The sequence below is a fragment of the Myodes glareolus genome, chromosome 5 (assembly GCF_982192425.1).
Source record: "Myodes glareolus chromosome 5, mMyoGla1.1, whole genome shotgun sequence".
Classification (NCBI taxonomy): domain Eukaryota; kingdom Metazoa; phylum Chordata; class Mammalia; order Rodentia; family Cricetidae; genus Myodes; species Myodes glareolus.
The window spans coordinates 56,280,222-56,299,746 of NC_142030.1; the positions used below are offsets into that span (position 1 = coordinate 56,280,222).

At 42.7% G+C, this 19,525-nt stretch overlaps 1 protein-coding gene across 4 annotated transcripts in view; it reads left to right on the forward strand.

Moving 5' to 3' along the window:
• Pbx1 (PBX homeobox 1) overlaps positions 1-19,525 on the forward strand; it is a 308,716-nt gene that overhangs the window by 251,246 nt on the left and 37,945 nt on the right. The window lies entirely within an intron of this gene.

Below are 19,525 nucleotides of genomic sequence, written 5' to 3' on the forward strand. Positions count from 1 at the left end.
CCAGGTCTGTGGCCATAAAAATAAAATACCTTTTTTTCCAAATCTGCCAATAGATGATTTTAAAGGATCGACACGAAGGCCTAGTACGTTAAAGGGACAGGGAGGGGGTGTGACCATCTTCCACTTGTTCTTGGGCGCGCTGGCGACTCCTGACTAGCATGAAAATTCATAGCGACAAGCTATGTCGCACAGAGTGAAATCGATCAGACAGACACAAGGAGAACCGAGTGTAGATTTGGGACAGCAATCCAACCTGATTTCTCAGATCAATCGTCTGCTATCTCAGCAGCGATGACAGCAAGCTGGGACACGAGGGAAGCCTGGAAAAGGAGGCTGTCCTTTGGATCAGGGGCGATTTCCAGTCTTTTAGGGGTCGCGGGAGGCTCCGGTGGGATGATTGGCTTGGAAAGAAAGCAGAGCTGTGGTTGGTTGATGAGAGTCTCTGTTATTGTTTGTTGTCATCGTGCTTAAAGTAAGTTAGGAGTGGAAGGAAGGCAATGCAGTCCTGATTTAATAATGCAATCTCAGTCTATTCTAATTGAGGCATAATGTCTACAAGGACATGGGGGATGGCCTCTTCAACTCTGCGTTGAGTCTCGTTCTACCCAATTATGGCAGATCTGGAAGGAATCAAGAGAAGAGTGCATCAGATGAAGAATAATTCTTTTAAAAAGAAAAATGGCGGAGCTGATAGCTCCATGGGTCGAGTGCCTGCTTTGCAAACATGAACACCTAAGTCGGACCCGTAGCATCCATGTAAACAATCACCTGACAACACATCCATAAACCCATCACTAGGGAGGCAGAGGCAGGGAGATCCCTGCATCTTTAGCGAGAGAGCCTAGAAAGAGAAAACCAGTCTTAGGACGTGAAGTGAAGCACAGTCAAAGAAGATAGCAGACTTCAACCACTGACCTCAACATACACAAACAACACATGTACACTCGCCCATGTGCACCCATGCACACACCCACACAAGCACATACACAAACTACACACACGTAAAGAAGAGAAAATCTTATCCCATAAAATATGGGTGATGTATAACAAGTTGAATGCTGCTCTCACAGAGAGGGATCTGCTTTATCAGGAATGGTCTAAATGGGACAGGATGAGTTTACTGAGTAGAAGCATCAGGGAAATGGATTCCAAGTACCCATGATAATAGGTCCAAACTAACCTTTGTAACAGTTAAAGTCTCCCACCACTAGAGGGCCTCAGACATGGGCTGACTAACAGCTTGGTAAGGATATGGTAGGAAGGAGCCAGTCAGTAGGTCGTAAAAAAATTTTTGTGTGGGGGAGGTGACATATATTGTTGCTTACAGTTAAGAATATTTTTGGGGATCAGGAGTTTCAAAATTAGGTTTCTCTGTATAACAGTACTGGATGTCCTGGAACTTGTTTTGTAGAGCAGGCTGGCTTCGAAAGCAGAAATTCTCCTGCCTCTGCTACCCGAGTGCTGGGACTAAGGGTGTGCGCCACCACCACCCAGCAAGTATTTTTTCTCATACCTTTAGGCAGAATCTCTTCTGCGTTCAGTAGCCTAACTGTTGATCTCTCTTTGGGAAGAAAGAAAAGGCAAGCTTGTCTTGTTCAACATGCTTTGAACAGTCATGTCATTTTCTAGAAAAGTTCAGGGAAGAGATTCTTCCCATTGTTATCACTGTATTGGTGGGGCCTTCCTGGGAAGCCTGCCTAGGGGAGCACAGGGTTTGACGTAGTACATGTGCTCTCAGAGAGAGTCCAAGTAAAGGCAGGAACTGGGTGTCTGGCCTTAAAGCCATGCATCTGTGTACCACTGAATGTTTGTGAGGAATTAGACTTTTCCAGAAAAAATTTTGTGCACACATGAAGGAGGAAAATATGAAACAGGTATAAGATGTAGGGACAAAAATAGATATACACAAAAAAGAAAACGAAGGAAGTACTTATGACTCAGTACGAGATGGGTCGAACAGTTTCTTATTTGGCATCTTTTTTCCCCTCCAAACTGCCTCACCATTCTGATCAGGACTGGATGGGGCCGGGGAAAGGAGATGCCCAGTATTGACTCCTTTGACGTCATCCATTGGGCTGGAGATCATTTCGAAGAGTATAACAACCATGTGTAGGCAATTATGTCTGATTGCATAAGCCCAGCACAAAGACTAGACTGGACAATGCCACTTGAAAGAGTCACTTGTGTGTATTAGTTTTCCCCCTATAAATCGTGCTTTATTTCTGAGTCTTTAATATACAGGCTGAGTGCATCAAAGGACAACGGTGATAGGATCCGTTGCTTTGGTGTCCGTTTTTAAATGTGCCACCTGCAGAAGACGAGGCGTGTTGTAGCAAGATGTATTTTTAGATGTTGGTATTAGAAGCTGGGGCATGGGCATACACAGAGTAGGGTTCTAGCTGCCAAGATAGAAAAAGAGAAAAAGGGAGGAGACCCAAGAAGAGACAAGGACAGGAATGAAAGATCCGAGCCAAAAAGCAAAAATAAACAATCCCTAAACCCAAAGCAGCAATGGAATTCCCAGCTGGGCTCTGGATTGTGTCTCATTTGATGGAGGACATTTTCTGGGCAGCGTTCATCTGCTCCCTGGCTGGGTTTCCACAGCACCCTTATCTTATCCAGCTTGTGTCTATTTTTAAGCCGTGCAAAATATGAAACTCTCGTCGTTAGCCGAGCTCAGCGCACTGGGATTACAATGGTGTAGAGGTAACATCCTATTAACGGTAGTAGGTAGATGACCTATCTTGGTAAACCCAGCATCAGGAGATGCTTTGGGGGAAACAAGGAAGTGAGTAGAAAAGGGACTGGCTAGGTGCAAGTTGTTTCACATGAGCACAGTATGACGTTCTTCGAGCGATGATGCTCTCGTTTGATCCTTTTCTCCTCTTTATGAACAGCTTTTGCAGAAGGTATTTCCTATTAAGGGTAGGTTAGGTCATCATTCAGATGTAAGAGTGTGAATTTAAGATGGGCACAGAGTTATTCAAGGCCTCAGGACCCCCTTGTTAGCCACCGAGAATGCTAAATTACACCTCCTTAAATACTTTGTTTCCATATGACCACAGGCAGTTCTCCATTCGTGTAGAGAGGCTGTAAGTAGCTCAGGGAGACTTCTCTCTCTGTCCACTTCTCTGTCAATCAGACATTCGTGAAGAGCACCTAACTATTAGAGTCTTTCTTTCCATATCCCCTGCCACCCTCCTAGTTCTGGAAGTAGTCCATTAGCTAGGCTTCTGCAGCAGACTCCGTGCTGTTGCTGTCTTCGGTTTGCCTCTCTTGAACATACCCACTGCAGTCGTCTAGTGCCATTCTTTGCTCAGAAATAATTGGCAGTCTTTACTGCCTGCCCAAGCAGGGCCAGACTCTTGCGTCCACATACAAGATTTTCCATGGTCGTTTCCATAGACCCTTAAACCCTGGCTTCCAGTTCCTGTGGTCCACTGACCTTGACCTGGTTACATCTTTAACCTCCTCCTCTGTCTGCACACCATCTGAGTGCCTGGTGACCTTAGAGATTAGGCCACAGAGCCACTGCTCCAGTCCCTGCATTCACTTTTGTGTGACACCTGCATGCGTGTCCCTTCACTCTTACTTCACTGCCCCATTCCTGTCCCAACCATATTTACTAACCCAAACTTGGTTCCTTCTTGGTGTCTTCCATCCTACTGATCCTTTCCGTCCATTTCTCACACTCAAACCCATTGTGCTCTGCAATTCACAAAAGCATACTTATTCCCATAGTACCTCTCATCCCTGCATATGTATACGGTCTTAAAATACATATATTATTTCTTTATTTTGTTTGGCAAAAATGTCGATCAGGAGAAGAAAAGATGCTACCAAATTAAAAACATATTTAAGGGCCACATCCACTGAGCCGTAAAGGTATCTGGTAATAATGATTATTTTAAGTGCTTCACTTATGCATAAATATGCTTTACTTTAAATGCAAAAAAAAATGTTCTTAAATATCCCTTTCTAGGCCAGGCATGGCAATGCATGCATAGGAGGGAGATGGGTCAGCCTGGGTCCCACAGCAAGACCCTGCTTTAAAAACAAAAGAAACAAACAAACAACAACAACCACCAATATAAGCTCTCTTAATGTTTAGGAACATGTGTTTAATATGAGAATACGATTCAAGGTGCTCCTCCTTTACTCAACATGTGATGGTGTTTTATGGTAATGCTGCCGAGCATCTTCCTGTCACCTGTCTCCCCAGAGCCCCTTTCTTCCTAAGGGAATCTCTGCGAGAGTATCTGTTTTTGGGTGGCTCTGTCTCTGATGATTCTCCTTGCTCCTCTCCTGCTATGGAGCTGGAGCCTGCACACCCCGCTTGGATGAAAGTGGAAGTAACTGGAAAGGAAGAAACACAGAATCTCGGACCTCGATGAGCTAACCTGAAAGTCTCTTTCCACTCAGAAATTCTGCAGTTCTACAGTGTGACAGTTGAGTCACTTAGCTAACGGAACACCAGGTCAAACTTCTAGCCCACCCACTTTCCCCCCTCAGTTTGTCTCTTGGGTTCAAATGTATAGCCAAAGGAGGAGGGCTGACTCTCAGAATTCCCTCGCTTTGGAGTTAGAGATTCCTAAAAGCAGAACCATTTCCTTGTAGGGAGATTATTTCTTTTAAGTTGTTTTGAAATGTAAGTTAAGGGAATGAATTTGCCACAGCCAGCCTGGAGTGTCAGTCCACCTGTAGATTTTGCTTACTCGAAGGTTTTAGTGCAAGTTTGAGTGTTAGTATTATCTCTGTAATGGCAGCATGCCAATGACACCCAGTTATGGAAGGAAGGGAATTCATTAATTTTTGGTTCGCGATAATCAGAGAACTGGAAAAATAGAGATGAAGCTTGTCTCTTGAAAAAGTGTAATGTGGGTGTTGTGTTTTGGCTTTTTCTCTTTCCTCATGTTAGGTGGAGGAGGAAAAAGGAACAGGCTCTAGATAAATAAATAGACTGTAAATCCTTAGAATGGAAATATCCTACCATTTCAGCAAACATGTATCAAGCATTTAGGTATCACAAGATTTCTTTAGCAACACTTAGCTGCATGCCACAATCTTACTGTTCTCATAACCACATCTGAGGGATCTTTCACTTGCAGTGTGTGTTCAGATGGTGTTGCCACGTGTGAAATTGTAGGACTGAAAGAAGCAATCATTAAATTCATGTGTGAATCTTTAAAATCTCATTTTAGTAATACTAAGTTTAATTCTCTTCAACACACTGAACTTCAAGTTGGATTTTGAAAGGGTTAAATTCGATCCAGATGTGCCTCCAGTCTGCTGCCTTTGGATGCCATTCGCATCCTGGGACCAGGGACTAGGGAGGAGCCACAGGCTGGTGACATGGAGGGGCTGAGAAAAATGGAGGGGTCCACACACACATGATCAGACTCCTACAGGTTTCCTTCATGACAGAACTCTGCCTAAATCAGAAGACCTTTAAAGCTTAACCCCATGTCAGCTCCTGCATTGAAAAATGCCCCCCTTTTTTAGGTCATAGTTGTTAATATATCAAAAAAAAAAAGGAAAAAAGCGTTGTAATGCTACATGCGTTCATCATTTTTCCTAGCTGCCAATTTCAGTGCTCTTAAAGATATCATAAGCAAATATGGCCAGATCACTCAGTGGCTTGTTCACTCATTCTCACATTTGCCCAGTCACTCTCTCATTCAATAATCATAAGCATTTTTTTTAATCTTTGAGGAATGCATGTATGTCATGTAATAGGTTGAGTTACAAAATCTCCATATCTGAAATAATAGAAAACTCTGATGATGGAGCTGGAAGATGCCACTGCAGTTAAGAGCGCTAGATGCTCTTCCAGAGAACCCAGTGTCAATTCCAGGTCACAACTGTCTAATTCCAGGCCCTGAGAATCCAAACTTCTCTGATGGCCTCTGCAGGCATCAGGCAAGCACATGGTGCACAGATATACATGTAAGCAAAACACCCAAACACATAAAAAAAAAAAAAACAAGACAAACACACATGCTGAGGCCAATCATCTCATAAGCAACCACTCTTAAGAAGAGTGCACCTTCCACCCGCAAGACAGCCATACTCTGGGCTTAGTGTAACGGCAAGTATCTTTTTCTGTACGCTCCTTATCTATTTATAGATTCACGGTGAACTTGGTTGACTTTGAGGCTAGGGTTGTGTTCACTCCAAAGATCTCTACGTCCATATTCTGTGAGCAAGTGCAGAGTGTATGTTTCAGTTCTGCCCATGTGACAATGAACAACTCATTTTCCTTTGAGAAGATTGAGTTTCCTGAGTGCCAGAAAGGATGATGGAGCTAGCTCTTATGTAAGCCATTGTCCATGGTCGTGTTATATTTATGAACAGTAATTATTTTCTTCTGCCCCAAAAAATGTAGTATGAGGAGAGATGTTCAAAGCCATAAGTAAAGAGAAATTGTGTCACTAGGAAAATTAAACAAAGCTCAAGTATGGAAAACAGCATAGGTTTCTGAAGGGGACTACTCTCTCCTGGGGCTAGTTTGGGCTAGATTTTGTTTTCTGAATCCATGCTCTTAGACAACCTTGTTTTAGGTAGACTATCACTGTTGGTTTCTCAGAGAAATCCCACTGTTACTACACAAAAGTAAAACTGGGTAACATTTTGAAGTTCCTGCTTCATCTCTGGTTATATGTGACCCGGAGGGGATTCTTTGCACATCTCTAAATAACAGATATTGAGATATCTTACTATCTAAATATGCTTCAGTTTCATAGTATAGATAACAAATGAATAAATGATTTAGTCAACAAATATTTATCAAAAAACCTTCTATGATTCCACATCAATAATAGAAACATTAATAGGACATAGCTCTGGCAATCCATAAAGTCACCAGAAGCTAATAGGGCTGGAAGTTGTCTGCCTTAGCCATCCACTTCTTGGACAGAGCTGTACAATCTAATGTAATCAATATAATACATTATCTTAAAGGAATCTTGGAACTGGCTATCATAAGAGGCATAAGAGGCATTTATGTATGTATTCCAACCAACTAAACTATATGAATTGCTTCTAAATATGATTGGTCTTTGCCATGCAATCTTGTATATGTTTCATACAAGTAACTAAAACAATGGAACTTCTGTCCTGATGAGAATAGTCTGTTTTAACCTTGTTTGATAAGTTAACCATTAATAACACATAACTATGGACCACCTGGTATGTGGCTAGTGTAAGAAAATGGGTTTTTAATTTTACCTAATTTCAATTAATTAAAAAAGAATTGCTGCATGTAATTACTGGTTGCAGGGATGGGCAGTGAGACCCTTTATGTGCTCTGCCAGCCATTTGACAGTCACCCAAAGTGATGCAACAGCGTGAGAGGCATGGCTGTACTATGGAGAAGGGCAGACTTCCCTTAAAAAACAAACAAAACAAAACAAAACAAAACAGTGCTTTTTGCTTTTCTAAGCTAAATAGAGCCCTTATTGAAATTTAGCCATGTATAATAAGTTAACATGCATTAGCATAAGACTAGGCTGTAAGCAAGGAAATAATATGGAGAAAGATTTAAAATATAAATATAGAATTACCTACATTTATTATAGTCTCTACTTGCAGTAATTTTCAGCTCTCTCAGCTACTAATTCACCTAATTATAATTTTTCAAGCTTGCCCAGGTCATGTTCGCGGTGAACCCTTTGGCTAAGAATCGACCATTGAGTGCTTCTACAAAGTGCAGGCTCTATTTCAGTTCCCTCTGGTCGCCTTTGCAATCCTTTATGCACAGCCTCTGTTTTGATGCCCCCTCCTGCCCTGCTAGTCTGTGCAAAATGTGGCCTGCCCTTCCATCTCTCCTATTGGATGATATAGGAGAGATGGCTATTGGCCATTCAGCTCTTTATTAGACCAATCAGGTGTTTTAGACAGGAAAAGTCATACAGCCTCACAGAGTTAAACAAATGCAACGTAAAAGAACGCAACACATCTTTGCATCATGAAACAAATATTCCACATCATAAAAAAAATAATGTAGCACATCTTTACCTAATATTCTCCAACAGTCATGTTTTCACTTCTGAGGGAAAATTTTCTGCAACTTAGTGTGCAGATTGTGAATGTGCACTTTGGCCTCTTGGTGCATGCAGTGTGCCTGTGTTTTGGTTGCTGTCCTGTGTCTCCGTATGCCTGCCCCTTTCTCATAATTTATAAAGATAAAAAGGCGAGCAGGTAGAGGAAGAAGGGCAGAGCCCAGAGATGTGCACAGAACAGTCTGGACTTTTCCAGGAAGTCTAAGGTTCCCCTCCTGTAGATGCCACAGCTGACCTCACCCTCATACTGTCTTAGGGCCTCACTGCAAGGAAAGCCGTCTAAAGCCAAATAAGGCGGTGTGTTCTATTCTCGTCTTTGCTTTTGACCTGGTATGCTTTCTTTTAAAGGGAATTATAATCTAATTTTTTGATAAGAAAGGCTTTTGAAATATGTATAAACAGAAACTCTGTCGTGACTTCCTCGAGTGCAGGAGAGTCAAGCTTCTCTTTCTCCTCCTGTCCTTTCCTCACTTTGTAAATCCAGTGTCCGGGAGCTGCAAGTCTAGTTGGCCTTCCTTGCCTCCCCAAACTTGCACAAAACCTTATTCCTTCAAAGCCAACACTTGCAAGAGATGATCCATCCACCCCCTTCAGGAAGTGATCAGTCATGGCCTCAACTGAGCTTTTACCAAAAGGACACCGCCAGGGATGTGCTGATACCATACTGCCGGGGAATGGTGCTCTGTCACCACACTATCAGGGAATGACTCTCTGACACTGGGCGCATCAGGCCCTTCCACCACCTTGCCCAGCCATTCTGGAGAGACCTCCCACAAGCTCTGTGTCCCTTCTAGAGGGAAAAGGACAGCAGACATGGCTCACCGTGTGTTTATAGTTTAGAGCTGAGCTGTGCCTCCAACAATATATTATGTCAGGAGCACTAGCTCATAACGTTTATTGAGTTTCCTACTGGGGTCTGTCAGCCGAGGCCAGAAAGATTAAGTATGTTACCCAAGATCAACTGACATGGGAGTGGTGGAGCCAGGTGTCGACCCGGCACAGTCACAGTCTAAAGCCTCTGACTTCACTTTTGTCCAAACAGACCTGTAAGCCCGTAGACCTTAAACCACTCACATGGAAGGAGTCGCCAAGGTCCTCACAGTACTAGTGTCCACTAAGGTGCCCTGTGATGGGTATTTTGGAACCTAGCGGGTGTGAGAAAGAACCCGGTTATCCCTTTCTGGTTCCACATCCTCGCTGATTACTGTCTTGCCGATTCCATCATCAAAATTACAGCTAGGAAGTTACAAGGACAGACTTTCTTGCAGGTGCCTACTCTTTACGTCTGTCGGGACTTTTTACCCAAGAACCCTATGAAATTCAGAAACATTCAGAGATCAAAAACAAACCAAACATCCGTGGGAGAGATTAGGCAGATCATTGTGACAAGAAGGAAAGACTCACACCTAGGGTACCGAGTACACATATCAGCTAGAAGTAGCTTTGTGGCTGTTGTTGCTGATTTTTCTCATCTGGGGAGCATTAAGATGGAAAAAAAGGGGGAACCTTTGCCTGTGAATATTTTAATAGCTTTTGCACGTTAAATAATGGTGCTCGAAGTTTAAAGGTCGGCATGCAAGAAACTGGGACGGCAGCTGTTTAATAGCCATCTCTTTCGGACAGAGGGTAAGTAAGAAAGCCGCTCACTTCAGTGGCCCAAGACTTTCATCAACTTTCCTTCCTCCTTGTGCACATAATAGCCTTGAAAAAAAAGTAAAAGGCTATCATTTAAATAAAAATAAGGAAGATAAATAGGAAATATATATATATATATAGCAAGAGTAAAAATTTTTAAAAACATGAGACAGTAGAAACAAGTATGAAATAAAAATATACTATTCATGTGTAAAGTAATGGCAGGATTGAATTGGCAGGAGAGTGATAAAATTGTATTTGAAATACAAAATGAAGGTTAAAAACAATTAAGGTATGCAAGTATTAAAGAGAACAATAAAAACAAAGTAAACTAGGGTGAGAGGCTAAATAAATACCATCATCAAAGACACAAAGGTTCAAAACAACAGCCCAAGTTGTAATAAAATAAAGTCTTACAAAATTGTAACTTAAAACACAATAAAAAATAGAAAATTAACAGGCCATATTCATACTTACAATTGTATAATTACTAACACTGACTTGCTTTTACATGTGAGCACTGTATACATAAATTAATTCACATTGACTTTAAAATAACACTTAAAAACATAAGCAAAATAGTTTGGAGGCGCATCAGAATAATTCATAAAAAAGTTGTGAAGGCTAGCAAGATGGACCTGCAGGTGGCAATTCCCATTGTTTAATATTTTGTAAAATTCCCACAGGTACCTAATGCAGAATTCTCTTTCTCTTTCTCCCCTGGAGCATCTGGGAGCTATGAATGTTCATTCTCTCCTGGGCCCCAGCGAGGTTGTCCTTGCCTAGAAGTCATCCTCAGTGGTCAAGACTCACAGTGTGGGTCAGACCTTGTGGCAATTGACAAGCGTGTGATGGAGTTCAGCTTCAGAATGTGCCTCACACTCTTGGGGTGTACTGGTCGGCATCCTGGGGTTGGCATAGAGCCCTTTGCTCACCCATTCCTGTCCTCTCCCTGAACCATGGATTTCAGAAAAGGATCATGATCCTTGTGTCCCCAAAAAAGCACCTCAGCTGAAACCTGATACTCACTCTGTAAACCAGGCTGGCCTCAAACTCACAAGAGATCCACCTGCCTCTGCCTCCCGAGTGCTGGGATTAAAAGTGTGCGCCACCACTGCCCAGCTGAATGCTTTTTAAATGAGTCTAGATAAAGGAGTTACTAACATGAGTTTTGATGGTGGTGTGGTGGAGGGGTTTTTGGAAAAGGTGATTTTCTGGAACAGGTTGTTAAGACTGGACTATTTAGGGGATGTAGGGTTCGAGACAGGGTTTCTCTTTAGCCCTGGCTGTCCTGAAACTCGCTCCTCCTCCCCTTCTTTTTTGGTCTAGAATGTCTCCCTACCAGAGAAAGACTTCCTCCCCACCTCCTCCACTTCCTTTGACCTTTTCTATTTATTTTAGTTTTTACTGTCTTTGACCTCTTGCTCACTCCCATAGCTGTACACAGCATGCTGGAAATCTCTCACAGGGAAGTGGATAATTGTGGCTGCTCTTTCCCTTCTCCATCTTCTCTTTGGGGAAGGTGGTGTCGCTGTGATTTTGAACTTGCTGCAGGATTCATACCTTTGCTCGTTCATTCATACAGCAGATATGCTCCCGTGGCGTCTTCCTACTTGGTTTTGGTGTTGGGCTCAAAGGAAGAGAAGGTAATATGCCTGGTGCCCATTCTCTAAGCAGGTTGCCATCTTGTCTCATGAATTTCTGTGTCTGGTGCTATTTTTCATGGGAAGGGAGAAAAATCCATCTAAGTTTTCATAGGTCAGTATTTTTAAGAGAGCTCGGAAATGGCTTGGTGATGCTCTCCTTGAAGACCAGAACCCCACTTCATTCAGCATTTCTTCCTAAGCCCTGGATTTGATCACAAACTATAGTGGTTTCTTTTCTCCTCCAAGTTTTAAAAGTTAGCCACATACCAGAAGCCTACCGGAAATGTAGATTTTTTTGTTGTTGTTGTTAAATCTTGCATGCACTTTTTCTCCCTCCGCCCCCGATTACAAATGACTAGTTAGTGTGGAAAATTAGAGAAAACAAAAAAATAACATGGAATAAAATTACCACTTACTTGTGCAATTCAGTCTTCCAGCTCTTGTGTGTATATTTTTATGTGGGTGTAGAAAAGTTACCTGTCATTTTGTAGCCTACTTATTTTCCCCAAAATATGTTATGAATATTTTCCATATTATTAAATGTTCTTCTCAAACATAACTTTAAATAGTTACACTGGAACATGTTATAGGGCAGGTCCATAATTCTTACTATTATTAATAACACAGTGGTAAACCTCCTGGTTTAGAAAATACAATGCATATGTTCTGTTATTTCTTTGGGTAAGTTTCTGGAAAAAGCATTGCTACATCAAAGGATATTAACATGTCTAAGGCCTATGTGATGAATTGTAAGCGTGTCTTCTGGAGATTTCTATTCCCAGCAGCTTCTAACTCCAGTTCCCCCACACCCTCAGCAGTAGTGTCTGACAGTTTTTCAGTTTTCTTGAGCTGTTTTGTTTTAATTTGTATCTTTTCGATCAGTGGTGAAGTTGGATTTTTTTCCACACTTACTGGCTTTTTATGTGTTCTTGAGATGTTCATTTTTCCCTCTCTGGCATAAAGGACTTTCGAACTACAAGGATATTAACCATCTGTACTTAGCTAACACTTGGAGGACAAAGTTGTTTTCAAATGAAGGAGACAGGTGAAGGACAGAGTCCTGTGTCTTTTACTATCTCTATGGGACCTTGAGGGGGGACACTGGTTGAACACTTGTCTCCCTACAGTCTGAGTTAACTTGACATCTTCTGTATTTCTGATCTATTTAAAAATCAATTCAGCAGTGTAAACGAGAACCTAAAAATTATCCAAATTGACCTAGAGATAGGTTGGTCATTTCAACATTTCTTTGAAGATTTACCTTACACCTATTGTTATCTTCAGTCAAATGAGTAAGCCGAGTTCATAGCCAGATTGAAAAAAAAAAAAGAGCTTCGTATTTTTAAAGACCTATTTTATTATGACCTCTGCCTGACTTAGGTCAAGGAAGTGTTCCTTTAAGAGACTTGATACTTTTTCTTATGTGCGTTTCTGGATCGGTCTCCCTATGTGTTCTTTGACTGTCTGTAAGTAGTGCATTTTTCTAGACTCCTGAACTCGAGTGGCTTACCATCACCCGCTCCGCCTTCTCGTTCCATCTAGAAAGGCCAAGGCAGATTCCCCATCCCTCAGGACAGCTGGGCCATTTCCATTGCAAAGATTTCCGTAATTAATAAGGAGGGGGAAGGGTAAATTTCAAAAGCTCAACCCTCTTGCTCTTAGAAGAGAATCTCGAATAAAAGTAGGTACCCGCTAGCATCCCTGGACCATCTCCAGAGTAGAGCTCCGGAGTTTGAACTTGTGGGGTCCATAGATTATTTCAGCAGTCAAGAGAATTTTTAAAACAGCACCCTCTGTAAGTGCATCGGGCACAATAGTGCCCAGTGTCCCCCAGCACTGTCTGCCTGCTTCTCCCCCCCCCCCGCTTCCCACCGTAGCCCACCCCCACCCTTCTGTTAGCTGTAATGACCCTGCAAACACTAAATGGCATTTGGGTGCATTAAGCAGCAGACTCTCCAGTGACATAGCAATTACGGCTCTGAAATAGATTTGGTGCGTCACGGAAGATAAGGGTTTTGAAAGTTTCTGTTGTGATTATAGCCTGTAACTCCCACAAATAATAGGCTTCAAAATAAGAGGCTGCCAGCGAAGCCTTTGTGGCTTTGTCTCAGTGATGGCACGTAAATTGCTATTAATGTCCTAAGTGTACTTGAATATGCCAGTCTTTGGGATGTGGAGTTGGCTCAGTGTCTCTCTTTACCCGGCGTGTCATTGTTGGTCTGATAATCTGGGGTAATTGCTGTCTCTTGGATGGTCAGAAAAGTGTAAGAGGTTTGTCTTCCTGTGTGACAGTAAATAGCCTCAAGATTTACAGGACAAGGGCACGTTCACAGACCAGGCTGTGTGTGTTCCCCGTTTTGCCACCATCACCACAGTGGTGCATGTACTATATCTGTGCGTACCCCGAGTAAACAATACTCCTGGCTGCAAAGCTCAAGCCAAATCAAAGGGTATTAAAACTCAGTGAAGAATTCTGTCCAATATGGGATCGGTCAATTGGATGATTTATCCCAAAAGTTTAAAAAAAAAAAAGAAAAGAAATGTTTTGCTTGGCTTATCTACATTTGGCTATATCAGTAAACATTGTCTTACATACTTACTATTTTTCATTATAAGTACGGGTGTGTGTGTGGTGTGTGTGTGTGTGTGTGTGTGTGTGTGTGTGTGTGTGTGTGTGTTCTCTGGGTGTCATAAGTAATTTCTGAACCTGTTTTAGTGACACTTGAACATCAGGATATGTGGAAAGTATGTGTTTTTTGATCACTGTGTGTGTGTGTGTGTTTTAGTTTGTGAAGCTCTGAGGATAGAAGATGTTTATTCAGATATAAATACAGCTCTCTACACCAAGACATCTCTATTTAGCTGAATCAAGCTGAGCTTATTTTTCTTTGCCAGGGATCAGGATAATCTTTGAAAAGTTAAATAAGCACTGGCGTTCAAGTTTTAACCTCCTGTGTACTGTATAGTTAGCCTCGGGACCCCTGTGTATCTGTGGGACACAGAAACATTTTGTGTGGTGGCTTTACTTGTACTTCTAGTAGGCGTGAGAAAGCAATCCTTCCTAGAACTGAAACTGCCCACTGCCACATTCTGTGTGAGCCACAAAATAGTGCAATGGGCTTCGACCTCTGTCTCCTGTGACTTAAATAGCAGTATTAATTCTGGGCCTGCAATTATAGATGAATTTAGAAAAAAGTCATAGTCTGCCAGGGGCTAGGGAGCACCAAAGCTCATGACCCAGGAGTTGATGTCAAGCATGCTGCACCAGGGTGTTGGTGGCATGCTACCCCAGAATGCCGCTGCAGCTGATCCTCATCCTGCGCCCTGCAGACAACAGAGGCTGTGGGAGCTCTTTGCCATGAAAGAGTTTGTTCACACGGGTTGGATTTACTGTCTTACTGCACATTGACAATATGAGATAAACCATATTAACTGGCGAGGGGTGATACACTTAGTGGTGGCTTCTCCGAGCCCTACACAGAGCCATGGAGAGTGTATGCCAACTCGTACCAAGGTGAACTGTAGGCAAGTAGTGGAAGAACTGAGAATGGCCTGGCTTGTCCAAGGCAGTCTTGTAGTTTGCATGTTTTAGCATTCCCTCAGTAACTCAGGTTTCCAGAAGGCAATTCACAAGCATGAGTTACCTGTCTTAACCCCTAAGTGTCAAGACTATATCTAAATATAGTGACTCTACATTGGTACCCAGCCTCAGCTCCCAGCATCTGAAGCATCCAAAATATTAGTCATAATGGGGACTAAGTTTGGTCAACCCAGTTCCTGAGTTTTAGTGTTCTCTCCTGAGGAGTAAAAATGAATTTGCATTGATTTATGGGCCACTATGTGTTTGCGGTCCTGAATAAACAAATTATCCATCCTTCATAGCTTTGCAGCCATGGTGGCCTTCAGCAGCCAGGATTCCATCTTCCCAGGCTTAGGATACTAGGGAAGCTTTCAAAGCATCAGGTCTTCATCCATTCAACACAGATACTTCCTGAGAAGCTACATGCTTCATGTCTTGAAATGACTTCCTTCTTGTTCCATTACCTACCATCTCACTGAGGAGATAGGTCAAAGGAATAGTGAGATCAGGTCTTGGAGTGAGACCCGATTCTAAGATCAAGTTAGCATCTTAATCTTTAAGGAACTTCTGACACTAAGCGGAACTGATTTGGTGAGGAAGAGATCTTCTCAGCCACACAGGAATTCCTGTACAAGGGTTGTCATATGCAAGATCAGGCTAAGCTAGTCAACAGAACTGATGCTGAGCCACCTAAGGTTCCCAGAAAGTTCCAAAGGAGGCTGCCTAATCTAGCAGATAAAAATATTATCAAACAACAACAATAATAAAACTGGATTTTTTTCTTAAATTCATATTTGAAACATGTAGGGGTATTCTATGTTAGATATGCTACCTTCATTCCTATATCCTAAATAGAAACTGGTTTGGGGTTTCATCCCTGGAAAGAGAAAAGATAGGGGGTGGGGGCATTTAAGAGCTATGTCTGCACATTCTAGAGCTTTCGCCTTCTCAAAGTGGTGACCTTGAAGCTTTCTGGATTCTAGGTGGGAAGAGTACCTTCTCCTTCGCCTTAGTCTTTCTGCAGACTGCCGCTTCTTGAGATGGTGTGTGAGGTCATGGTGCAATATCCTTCTCAACTGTTCTTCCTAAAAACAAAGTAACATCATGGAAATGTTAATCACGGGGAACTGTTTGCAATAAGCTGTCTCCCTGGTGACAATTTAGTAAGGAAAGGAAAGGTTACCGCCTGCATACAGATTTACCCAGACACTAGACCCACTTGTGCTTGGTATTTTGAGTTTTTTTAAGTGTACATTATTGCTTTTATATAGTCAGACTGAATCATGAAGTTCAGAGACCTGATACTCCGTGTCTTCCCTTGATGCTGTGGTATCCCCCCATGTTTGTTTATGTCTTCCTGTGTTCTCTTCAAGCAGTGTCTGTCACAATTTGTGATGTGCCAGACACTGGGATAGGCTCTCTGAAGGCAGAGACATATTTCATGGACTTGCTCCTGTGCTTTGATAAATGGGGAGGGAGGGTCTTGTGAAGGACCACATGCAGTACGGTGGAATAGGTGGGGTGATCAGGAGTTTCCTGAGCCTTGAGGAGCCTAGTGGAGAAATGGACACCACATAGGAATGGAGCTGCAAGGATAATTAAATTATCCTTTTAATTTAATAGGAGGGCCTTGCATGGAGCTCCTCCCTAAATGAACATCACTGGGTGCTTGAGAGCACTGTATTCAAGGAGAAGGAAGAGGGACAGCTCTGTTCAGGGAATTCCTAAGGAGCCAGAGATGATTGGAGCAGTAAATGCGAGTGCTGACTTGGGAAGAAACACAATCAAAGATGCTGTAGACTTGATGAGAACATTGAACCTCATCTTGAAGCCAATGGCGTCGGTACAGGTTTACCCTGGGTGGTGAGATGATGAAAATTACATTTTTGAGAGATCCCTTTGGGGCAACTAGAGATGAGATTGGAGGAGTGCCAGGCTGGGCCTAGATCTGTTTCCCATTGTAAATTTTCCTGGGGAATTTTAAACTAGAGGATGACCCCTAGGGGACTTTCCAGTCACATTTTTACATTCCAAAGCCTCTCTTGGTGAGCACTCACAAGGTTATCTTGGAAAAGCACATTAGGAAAATATTGTTCTTCTAGCATGATAGGAAAGTAATAAATGAGGTCATGCATAGAGGCACACCTCTAATCCCAATGCTTGGGAACCAGAGATAGGAAGGTCACAAGTCTGAAGCTAACCTGGGCTACATAGCAGAACTCTATACACATTTGAGAGAAGAAAAGAGGAGGAGGAGGAAGCAGAAGAAGTAAAGAGGGAAGGGAGAGGAAAAGAAGAAGAGAGATTAAGATTACAGATCTTGGCATAGCCTCTATGTGAACTGATGTGTGTGGCATATGTGGGAGCGGGTTGTGAGCATGCGTACATGAGTGTGTGTACCCCACATGCAGCCAGAGGAGGAAAAATGATGCTTCCATCTTCTTCTTTTGCTTCCTCGTGGGCTCACCAGCCTGGGTGATTGAGGGCCTGGAGCACGTACACCTCTTCGTCCATGCTGAAGGCATCTCTGGTAATGGCATCTGGCCCGTATGCAGATGTAGCTTAACTTGGTGCTGACATCAGCCAGTTTGTAGCACCTCAGCGTATTTCTGGGTTGCAAATGAGAGTTTCTTAGTGCCAGGCTCGCTTGGGCTGTCACATCAGGTGATGAATTCTCTGCATCAACGGCGTGCTGCTAAGGTAAGTGCAGAGGAAGAGAGGGGAGGAGAGGAGACGGGACAGGCGCTGCTTAGCCCAGCAGCCTTTGCTTTGCCGGGCCCTTTTCTGGTTCAAAGAGAGAAGCAGAGAAGAAAGAAATAAAGGCTTTGATCACAATTGCCCTGGTCTTGACTTAGGAGCTCATCCCCCTCTCTCTTCAGATAGTCATGCTTGGTCTTTAAGTATGCTTCTAGCAAAATCTGTTGTGTGTCAGATTCTGAGCCAAGTTTATCAGCTTGGGTCATATAGTAGATTCACTTGTTTCAAGCACTTTGGTCCGGTAATAGCTTTCATTTGTGTTTTGAAGATCTATAATTTTTCTCACTTTGAGAAACTGCTACATTTAGTTCCAATATTTTACCTTATCTTTCCCCCTCTGTAAGGTTCTAGGTGGAACCTTTTCTGTGACCTTTAGGCATCCTCAAGTGACATTAAAAATGAGGTTGGGTCTTGCTTCACCACCATGTGGAGATGATTCTCTCAGGAGGAATGCTTTCAGAACCAAAAAGTCCTCACGGGTGCTTTCTGAGGTTAATACTGGGTGGTGTTCATTATGAAGGACAGTGTGTGACAGACAATGAAGGGAAAAACTCGGGTGCAGAGAACACAGAGTCTCGAGCGACAGACGGTGAAGGGGAAAACTCAGGTGGAGAGAAAACAGAGTTTCAGTTCCTGCCTCCCTCATGGCGCTGCTAATGAGAGCATCCTTTCCTCTCACTACGCCCAGATAATAAACACACAAAGGCAGAGCTTTCTGCTTAATATTCACCCGCAGTCAGGGAAGAGGGAGAGAATTGCTCCCGAGGGTTAACGTGGCAGTAAGCGAGGTCAGCTGTTTCCCAAGATGGCACAGCCTCTGAAGGTCTTACGTTAAAGCTGGAATGATACCTCGGAAGCAGCCTCAGTGATTTACGAGAAAGATGGTGCAGTCGGGTTTGCTTGCTGCTTCTGAGCTAGCTGTTTCCAGCGGCTACAGCAGCAGGCAGTACTATGCTGTTCAAAGCACTTACAGAGGAGGGAATTCTCCCGGTCTCCCCGCACCATGGTATCCACGGCACCACGGCTATCTGACCTGAACCTTCCATGCTACTGTCTCCAAGAAATAGGGGATCATAGTTGATATATCCTTGGGAAAGGTGACCAGCTACACAGTTTTGTTTCAGGTCACAAGGTTTTCCTGAAATATGGGCTTGGGACTAATCTGGAATGGTGATTGCCAAATCTAAGGGGCACTTGTCAATATGTGTGTCCACTCTTGGGCTTCTGGATGGAAAAGGGAGTTGTGGTGTTTTGTTTGGTTTTGTTTTGTTTTTATGAAACTAGGAGGTTTATTTTATGTATTTATTTATTGTATGTATTTATTTGGAGTACAGATTTCATATATTCTTCTTCACTGGTCCAACAGGCATATTTAAAATACTTGTTTTGATATTTAGTTGAACTGATCATCGTTCACCATCTTTGAGACTCCCATACCACCCCACCCCCCTACCTCTAGTACTTGCCTAAGAAAATAGCATTTTTAATAAAAGTGTCTTATTTCTTTGAGATGCTCCAACCAAGAGATAATTCAGAGAGAAGTCTCTCAGTATTTCTGAGCAATATGGAATTTCAGTCCTTCCTTTCAAAACACAGCACGGCTAATATTCTCTCCTGAATACTTCATCAGGGACCCCACTTTGACTGCTTTCATGGAATTATAGCACGGTTAAGTGAGATGGTGATGGTCATCTCACACTCCCCTGTGGCCCTTGCCATGGTGCTGTGCTAATTGCTTTCCTAGGATTTCCTTCTCATGCCAGAACAACCTGAAGGTGGCTTTTCTTTTGTCTTAGTGTTGTACTCTGTCTGGTGGTGTTGTACTTAACTATCTTTTATCACTTTCA